Raw genomic sequence first — 9,516 nt, forward strand, 5'->3', positions numbered from 1 at the left:
GGGTTGCAGGAGACACTGTTTCTCTGCTTTCTCAGTCTGTTTCCAAGTGCCGGTTTGAAGTTCCTGCAGTTTTCACTGTAAAACCGAGTTGGAGCTAGTACCTCCCCATATATATGTATGGAATGGAGTTTGCAACTGAAAAGAAACTTTGTGTTCCCAACAAGCTAGGTGAAGGACGGCTTTCACACACACTTATCTCTCAGAACTGAGCAAGTGGAGAGACGTTCGTTCATCTAGCACCAAGGGAACGGGTTGCAGGAGACACTTTTTCTCTGCTTTCTCAGTCTGTTTCCTAGTGCCGGTTTGAAGTTCCTGCAGTTTTCACTGTAAAACCGAGTTGGAGCTAGTACCTCCCCATATATATGTATGGAATGGAGTTTGCAACTGAAAAGAAACTTTCTGTTCTCAACAAGATAGGTGAAGGACCGCTTTCACACACACTTATCTCTCAGAACTGAGCAAGTGGAGAGACGTTCGTTCATCTAGCACCAAAGGAACGGGTTGCAGGAGACACTTATTCTCTGCTATCTCAGTCTGTTTCCTAGTGCCGGTTTGAATTTCCTGCAGTTTTCACTGTGAAACCGAGTTGGAGCTAGTACCTGCCCATATATATGTATGGAATGGAGTTTGCAACTGAAAAGAAACTTTGTGTTCCCAACAAGCTAGGTGAAGGACGGCTTTCACACACATTTATCTCTCGGAACTGAGCAAGTGGAGAGACGTTCGTTCATCTAGCACCAAGGGAACGGGTTGCAGGGGACACTTTTTCTCTGATTTCTCATTCTGTTTCCTAGTGCCGGTTTGAAGTTCCTGCAGTTTTCACTGTCAAACCGAGTTGGAGCTAGTACCTCCCCATATATATGTATGGAATGGAGTTTGCAACTGAAAAGAAACTTTGTGTTCCCAACAAGCTAGGTGAAGGACGGCTTTCACACACAATTATCTCTCAGAACTGAGCAAGTGGAGAGACGTTCGTTCACCTAGCACCAAGGGAACGGGTTGCAGGAGACACTTTTTCTCTGCTTTCTCAGTCTGTTTCCTAGTGCCGGTTTGAAATTCCTGCAGTTTTCACTGTAAAACAGAGTTGGAGCTAGTACCTCCCCATATATATGTATGGAATGGAGTTTGCAACTGAAAAGAAACTTTGTGTTCCCAACAAGCTAAGTGAAGGATGGCTTTCACACACACTTATCTCTTAGAACTGAGCAAGTGGAGAGACGTTCGTTCATCTAGCACCAAGGGAACGGGTTGCAGGAGACACTTTTTCTCTGCTTTCTCAGTCTGTTTCCTAGTGCCGGTTTGAAGTTCCTGCAGTTTTCACTGTAAAACCGAGTTGGAGCTTGTACCTCCCCATATACATCTATGGAATGGAGTTTGCAACTGAAAAGAGACTTTGTGTTCCCAACAAGCTAAGTGAAGGTCGGCTTTCACACACACTTATCTCTCGGAACTGAGCAAGTGGAGAGACTTTCGTTCATCTAGCACCAAGGGAACCGGTTGAAGGAGACACTTTTTCTCTGCTTTCTCATTCTGTTTCCTAGAGCGGGTTTGAAATTCCTGCAGTTTTCACTGTAAAACAGAGTTGGAGCTTGTACCTCCCCATTTATATGTATGGATTGGAGTTAGCAACTGAAAAGAAACTTTGTTTTCCCAACATGCAAGGTGAAGGACGGCTTTCACACACACTTATCTCTCAGAACTGAGCAAGTGGAGAGACGTTCGTTCATCTAGCACCAAGGGAACAGGTTGCAGGAGACACTTTTTCTCTGCTTTCTCAGTCTGTTTCCTGGTGCCGGTATGAAGTTCCTGCAGTTTTCACTGTAAAATCGAGTTGGAGCTAGTACCTCCCCATATATATGTATGGAATGGGGTTTGCAACTTAAAAGAAACTTTGTGTTCCCAACAAGCTAGGTGAAGTACGGCTTTCACACACACATATCTCTCGGAACTGAGCAAGTGGAGAGACGTTCGTTCATTTAGCTCCAAGTGAACGGTTTGCAGGAGACACTTTTTCTCTGCTTTCTCAGTCTGTTTCCTAGTGCCGGTTTGAAGTTCCTGCAGTTTTCACTGTAAAACCGAGTTGGAGCTTGTACCTGCCCATATATATGTATGGAATGGAGTTTGCAACTGAAAAGAACTTTGTGTTCCCAACAAGCTAGGTGAAGTACGGCTTTCACACACACTTATCTCTCGGAACTGAGGAAGTGGAGAGAGGTTCGTTCATCTAGCACCAAGGGAACGTGTTGCAGGAGACACTTTTTCTCTGCTTTCTCAGTCTGTTTCCTAGTGCCGGTTTGAAGTTCCTGCAGTTTTCACTGTAAAATCGAGTTGGAGCTAGTACCTCCCCATATATATGTATGGAATGGAGTTTGCAACTGAAAAGAAACTTTGTGTTCCCAACAAGCTAGGTGAAGGACGGCTTTCACACACACTTATCTCTCAGAACTGAGGAAGTGGAGAGAGGTTCGTTCATCTAGCACCAAGGGAACGTGTTGCAGGAGACACTTTTTCTCTGCTTTCTCAGTCTGTTTCCTAGTGCCGGTTTGAAGTTCCTGCAGTTTTCACTGTAAAATCGAGTTGGAGCTAGTACCTCCCCATATATATGTATGGAATGGAGTTTGCAACTGAAAAGAAACTTTGTGTTCCCAACAAGTTAGTTGAAGTACGGCTTGCACACACAATTATCTCTCGGAACTGAGCAAGTGGAGAGACGTTCGTTCATCTAGCACCAAGGGAACGGGTTGCAGGAGACAATTTTTCTCTGCTTTCTCAGTCTGTTTCCTAGTGCCGGTTTGAAGTTCCTGCAGTTTTCAGTGTAAAACCGTGTTGGAGCTTCTACCTCCCCATATATATGTATGGAATGGAGTTTGCAACTGAAAAGGAACTTTGTGTTCCCAACAAGCTAGGTGAAGTACGGCTTTCACACACACTTATCTCTCAGAACTGAGCAAGTGGAGAGACGTTCGTTCATCTAGCACCATGGGAACGGGTTCCAGGAGACACTTTTTCTCTGCTTTCTCAGTCTGTTTCCTAGTGCCGGTTTGAAGTTCCTACAGTTTTCACTGTAAAACCGTGTTGGAGCTTCTACCTCCCCATATAAATGTATGGAATGGAGTTTGCAACTAAAAAGAAACTTTGTGCTCCCAACAAGCTAGGTGAAGGACGGCTTTCACACACGCTTATCTCTCAGAATTGAGCAAGTGGAGAGACGTTCGTTCATCTAGCACCAAGGGAACGGTTAGCAGGAGACACTTTTTCTCTGCTTTCTCAGTCTGTTTCCTTGTGCCGGTTTGAAGTTCCTGCAGTTTTCACTGTAAAACCGAGTTGGAGCTTCTACCTCCCCATATATATGTATGGAATGGAGTTTGCAACTGAAAAGAAACTTTGTGTTCCCAACAAGCTAGTTGAAGTACGGCTTACACACACACTTATCTCTCGGAACTGAGCAAGTGGAGAGACTTTCGTTCATCTAGCACCAAGGGAACGGGTTGCAGGCAACACTTTTCCACTGCTTTCTCAGTCTGTTTCCTAGTGCCGGTTTGAAGTTCCTGCAGTTTTCACTGTAAAACCGAGTTGGAGCTTGTACCTCCCCATATACATGTATGGAAAGGAGTTTGCAACTGAAAAGAAATTTTGTGTTCCCAACAAGCTAGTTGAAGGACGGCTTACACACACACATATCTCTCGGAACTGAGCAAGTGGAGAGTCGTTCGATCATCTAGCACCATGGGAACGGGTTGCAGGAGACACTTTTTCTCTGCTTTCTCAGTCTGTTTCCTAGTGCCGGTATGAATTTCTGCAGTTTTCACTGTAAAATCGCGTTGGAGCTATTACCTCCTCATATATATGTATGGAATGGAGTTTGCAACTGAAAAGAAACTTTGTGTTCCCAACAAGCTAGGTGAAGGACGGCTTACACACACACTTATCTCTCGGAACTGAGCAAGTGGAGAGACGTTCGTTCATCTAGCACCAAGGGAACGGGTTGCAGGAGACACTTTTTCTCTGCATTCTCAGTCTGTTTCCTTGCCGGTTTGAAGTTCCTGCAGTTTTCACTGTAAAACCGAGTTGGAGCTTCTACATCCCCATATATATGTATGGAATGGAGTTTGCAACTGAAAAGAAACATTGTGTTCCCAACAAGCTAGGTGAAGAACGGCTTTCACACACACTTATCTCTCAGAACTGAGCAAGTGGAGAGACGTTCGTTCATGTAGCACCAAGGGAATGGGTTCCAGGAGACACTTTTTCTCTGCTTTCTCAGTCTGTTTCCTAGTGCCGGTTTGAAGTTCCTGCAGTTTTCACTGTAAAACCGAGTTGGAGTTAGTACCTCCCCATATATATGTATGGAATGGAGTTTGCAACTGAAAAGAAACTTTGTGTTCCCAACAAGCTAGTTGAAGGACGGCTTACACACACACTTATCTCTCGGAACTGAGCAAGTGGAGAGACTTTCGTTCATCTAGCACCAAGGGAACGGGTTGCAGGAGACACTTTTTCTCTTCTTTCTCAGTCTGTTTCCTAGTGCCGGTTTGAAGTTCCTGCAGTTTTCAGTGTAAAACCGAGTTGGAGCTTCTACCTCCCCTTATATATGTATGGATTGGGGTTTGCAACTGAAAAGAAACTTTGTGTTCCCAACAAGCTATGTGAAGGACGGCTTTCACACACACTTATCTCTCAGAACTGAGCAAGTGGAGAGACTTTCGTTCATCTAGCACCAAGAAAACGGGTTCCAGGAGACACTATTTCTCTGCTTTCTCAGTCTTTTTCCTAGTGCCGGTTTGAAGTTCCTGCAGTTTTCAGTGTAAAACCGAGTTGGAGCTAGTACCTCCCCATATATATGTATGGAATGGAGTTTGCAACTGAAAAGAAACTTTGTGTTCCCAACAAGCTAGGTGAAGGACGGCTTACACACACACTTATCTCTCGGAACTGAGCAAGTGGAGAGACGTTCGTTCATCTAGCACCAAGGGAACGGGTTGCAGGAGACACTTTTTCTCTGGTTTCTCATTCTGTTTCCTAGTGCCGGTTTGAAGTTCCTGCAGTTTTCAGTGTAAAACCGAGTTGGAGCTTCTACCTCCCCTTATATATGTATGGATTGGAGTTTGCAACTGAAAAGAAACTTTGTGTTCCCAACAAGCTAGGTGAAGGACGGCTTTCACTCACAATTATCTCTCAGAAATGAGCAAGTGGAGAGACGATCGTTCATCTAGCACCAAGGGAACGGGTTCAAGGAGACACTTTTTTTCTGCTTTGTCAGTCTGTTTCCTAGTGCCGGTTTGAAGCTCCTGCAGTTTTCACTGTAAAACCGAGTTGGAGCTAGTACCTCCCCATATATATGTATGGAATGGAGTTTGCAACTGAAAAGAAACTTTGTGTTCCCAACAAGCTAGTTGAAGGACGGCTTACACACACATTTATCTCTCGGAACTGAGCAAGTGGAGAGACGTTCGTTCAGCTAGCACCAAGGGAACGGGTTGCAGGAGACACTTTTTCTCTGCATTCTCAGTCTGTTTCCTTGCCGGTTTGAAGTTCCTGCAGTTTTCACTGTAAAACCGAGTTGGAGCTTCTACATCCCCATATATATGTATGGAATGGAGTTTGCAACTGAAAAGAAACATTGTGTTCCCAACAATCAAGGTGAAGGACGGCTTTCACACACACTTATCTCTCAGAACTGAGCAAGTGGAGAGACGTTCGTTCATGTAGCACCAAGGGAATGGGTTCCAGGAGACACTTTTTCTCTGCTTTCTCAGTCTGTTTCCTAGTGCCGGGTTGAAGTTCCTGCAGTTTTCACTGTAAAACCTAGTTGGAGCTAGTACCTCCCCATATATATGTATGGAATGGAGTTTGCAACTGAAAAGAAACTTTGTGTTCCCAACAAGCTAGGTGAAGGACGGCTTACACACACACTTATCGCTCGGAACTGAGCAAGTGGAGAGACGTTCGTTCACCTAGCACCAAGTGAACGGGTTGCAGGAGACACTTTTTCTCTGCTTTCTCAGTCTGTTTCCTAGTGCCGGTTTGAAGTTCCTGCAGTTTTCAGTGTAAAACCGTGTTTGAGCTTCTACCTCCCCTTATATATGTATGGATTGGAGTTTGCAACTGAAAAGAAACTTTGTGTTCCCAAGAAGCTAGGTGAAGGACGGCTTTAACACACAATTATCTCTCAGAAATGAGCAAGTTGAGAGACGATCGTTCATCTAGCACCAAGGGAACGGGTTCCAGGAGACACTTTTTCTCTGCTTTCTCAGTCTGTTTCCTAGTGCCGGTTTGAAGTTCCTGCAGTTTTCACTGTAAAACCGAGTTGCAGCTAGTACCTACCCATATATATGTATGGAATGGAGTTTGCAACTGAAAAGAAATTTTGTGTTCCCAACAAGCTAGTTGAAGGACGGCTTACACACACAATTATCTCTCGGAACTGAGCAAGTGGAGAGACGTTCGTTCATCTAGCACCAAGGGAACGGGTTGCAGGAGAAACTTTTTCTCTGCTTTCTCAGTCTGTTTCCTTGCCGGTTTGAAGTTCCTGCAGTTTTCAGTGTAAAACCGAGTTGGAGCTTCTACCTACCCTTATATATGTATGGATTGGAGTTTGCAACTGAAAAGAAACTTTGTGTTCCCAACAAGCTACGTGAAGGACGGCTTTCACACACACTTATCTCTCAGAACTAAGCAAGTGGAGAGACGTTCGTTCATCTAGCACCAAGGGAACGGGTTGCAGGAGACACTTTTTCTCTGCATTCTCAGTCTGTTTCCTAGTGCCGGTTTGAAGTTCCTGCAGTTTTCACTGTAAAACCGAGTTGGAGCTTCTACCTCACCATATATATGTATGGAATGGAGTTTGCAACTGAAAAGAAACATTGTGTTCCCAACAAGCTAGGTGAAGGACGGCTTTCACACACACTTATCTCTCAGAACTGAGCAAGTGGAGAGACGTTCGTTCACGTAGCACCAAGGGAATGGGTTCCAGGAGACACTTTTTCTCTGCTTTCTCAGTCTGTTTCCTAGTGCCGGTTTGAAGTTCCTGCAGTTTTCACTGTAAAACCGAGTTGGAGCTTGTACCTCCCCATATATATGTATGGAATGGAGTTAGCAACTGAAAAGAAACTTTGTGTTCCCAACAAGCTAGTTGAAGGACGGCTTACACACACACTTATCTCTCGGAACTGAGCAAGTGTAGAGACGTTCGTTCATCTAGCACCAAGGGAACGGGTTGCAGGAGACACTTTTTCTCTTTTTCTCAGTCTGTTTCCTAGTGCCGGTTTGAAGTTCCTGCAGTTTTCAGTGTAAAACCGAGTTGGAGCTTCTACCTCCCCTTATATATGTATGGATTGGAGTTTGCAACTGAAAAGAAACTTTGTGTTCCCAACAAGCTATGTGAAGGACGGCTTTCACACACACTTAACCCTCAGAACTGAGCAAGTGGAGAGACGTTCGTTCATCTAGCACCAATGGAACGGGTTCCAGGAGACACTTTTTTTCTGCTTTGTCAGTCTGTTTCCTAGTGCCGGTTTGAAGCTCCTGCAGTTTTCACTGTAAAACCGAGTTGGAGCTAGTACCTCCCCATATATATGTATGGAATGGAGTTTGCAACTGAAAAGAAACTTTGTGTTCCCAACAAGCTAGTTGAAGGACGGCTTACACACACATTTATCTCTCGGAACTGAGCAAGTGGAGAGACGTTCGTTCAGCTAGCACCAAGGGAACGGGTTGCAGGAGACACTTTTTCTCTGCATTCTCAGTCTGTTTCCTTGCCGGTTTGAAGTTCCTGCAGTTTTCACTGTAAAACCGAGTTGGAGCTTCTACATCCCCATATATATGTATGGAATGGAGTTTGCAACTGAAAAGAAACATTGTGTTCCCAACAATCAAGGTGAAGGACGGCTTTCACACACACTTATCTCTCAGAACTGAGCAAGTGGAGAGACGTTCGTTCATGTAGCACCAAGGGAATGGGTTCCAGGAGACACTTTTTCTCTGCTTTCTCAGTCTGTTTCCTAGTGCCGGGTTGAAGTTCCTGCAGTTTTCACTGTAAAACCTAGTTGGAGCTAGTACCTCCCCATATATATGTATGGAATGGAGTTTGCAACTGAAAAGAAACTTTGTGTTCCCAACAAGCTAGGTGAAGGACGGCTTACACACACACTTATCTCTCGGAACTGAGCAAGTGGAGAGACGTTCGTTCACCTAGCACCAAGTGAACGGGTTGCAGGAGACACTTTTTCTCTGCTTTCTCAGTCTGTTTCCTAGTGCCGGTTTGAAGTTCCTGCAGTTTTCAGTGTAAAACCGTGTTGGAGCTTCTACCTCCCCTTATATATGTATGGATTGGAGTTTGCAACTGAAAAGAAACTTTGTGTTCCCAAGAAGCTAGGTGAAGGACGGCTTTAACACACAATTATCTCTCAGAAATGAGCAAGTTGAGAGACGATCGTTCATCTAGCACCAAGGGAACGGGTTCCAGGAGACACTTTTTCTCTGCTTTCTCAGTCTGTTTCCTAGTGCCGGTTTGAAGTTCCTGCAGTTTTCACTGTAAAACCGAGTTGCAGCTAGTACCTACCCATATATATGTATGGAATGGAGTTTGCAACTGAAAAGAAATTTTGTGTTCCCAACAAGCTAGTTGAAGGACGGCTTACACACACAATTATCTCTCGGAACTGAGCAAGTGGAGAGACGTTCGTTCATCTAGCACCAAGGGAACGGGTTGCAGGAGAAACTTTTTCTCTGCTTTCTCAGTCTGTTTCCTTGCCGGTTTGAAGTTCCTAAAGTTTTCAGTGTAAAACCGAGTTGGAGCTTCTACCTACCCTTATATATGTATGGATTGGAGTTTGCAACTGAAAAGAAACTTTGTGTTCCCAACAAGCTACGTGAAGGACGGCTTTCACACACACTTATCTCTCAGAACTAAGCAAGTGGAGAGACGTTCGTTCATCTAGCACCAAGGGAACGGGTTGCAGGAGACACTTTTTCTCTGCATTCTCAGTCTGTTTCCTAGTGCCGGTTTGAAGTTCCTGCAGTTTTCACTGTAAAACCGAGTTGGAGCTTCTACCTCACCATATATATGTATGGAATGGAGTTAGCAACTGAAAAGAAACTTTGTGTTCCCAACAAGCTAGTTGAAGGACGGCTTACACACACACTTATCTCTCGGAACTGAGCAAGTGTAGAGACGTTCGTTCATCTAGCACCAAGGGAACGGGTTGCAGGAGACACTTTTTCTCTTTTTCTCAGTCTATTTCCTAGTGCCGGTTTGAAGTTCCTGCAGTTTTCAGTGTAAAACCGAGTTGGAGCTTCTACCTCCCCTTATATATGTATGGATTGGAGTTTGCAACTGAAAAGAAACTTTGTGTTCCCAACAAGCTATGTGAAGGACGGCTTTCACACACACTTAACCCTCAGAACTGAGCAAGTGGAGAGACGTTCGTTCATCTAGCACCAATGGAACGGGTTGCTGGAGACACTTTTTCTCTGCTTTCTCAGTCTGTTTCCTAGTGCCGTTTTGAAGTTCCTGCA

Source organism: Camelus bactrianus, chromosome 4, assembly GCF_048773025.1.
Source record: "Camelus bactrianus isolate YW-2024 breed Bactrian camel chromosome 4, ASM4877302v1, whole genome shotgun sequence".
Classification (NCBI taxonomy): domain Eukaryota; kingdom Metazoa; phylum Chordata; class Mammalia; order Artiodactyla; family Camelidae; genus Camelus; species Camelus bactrianus.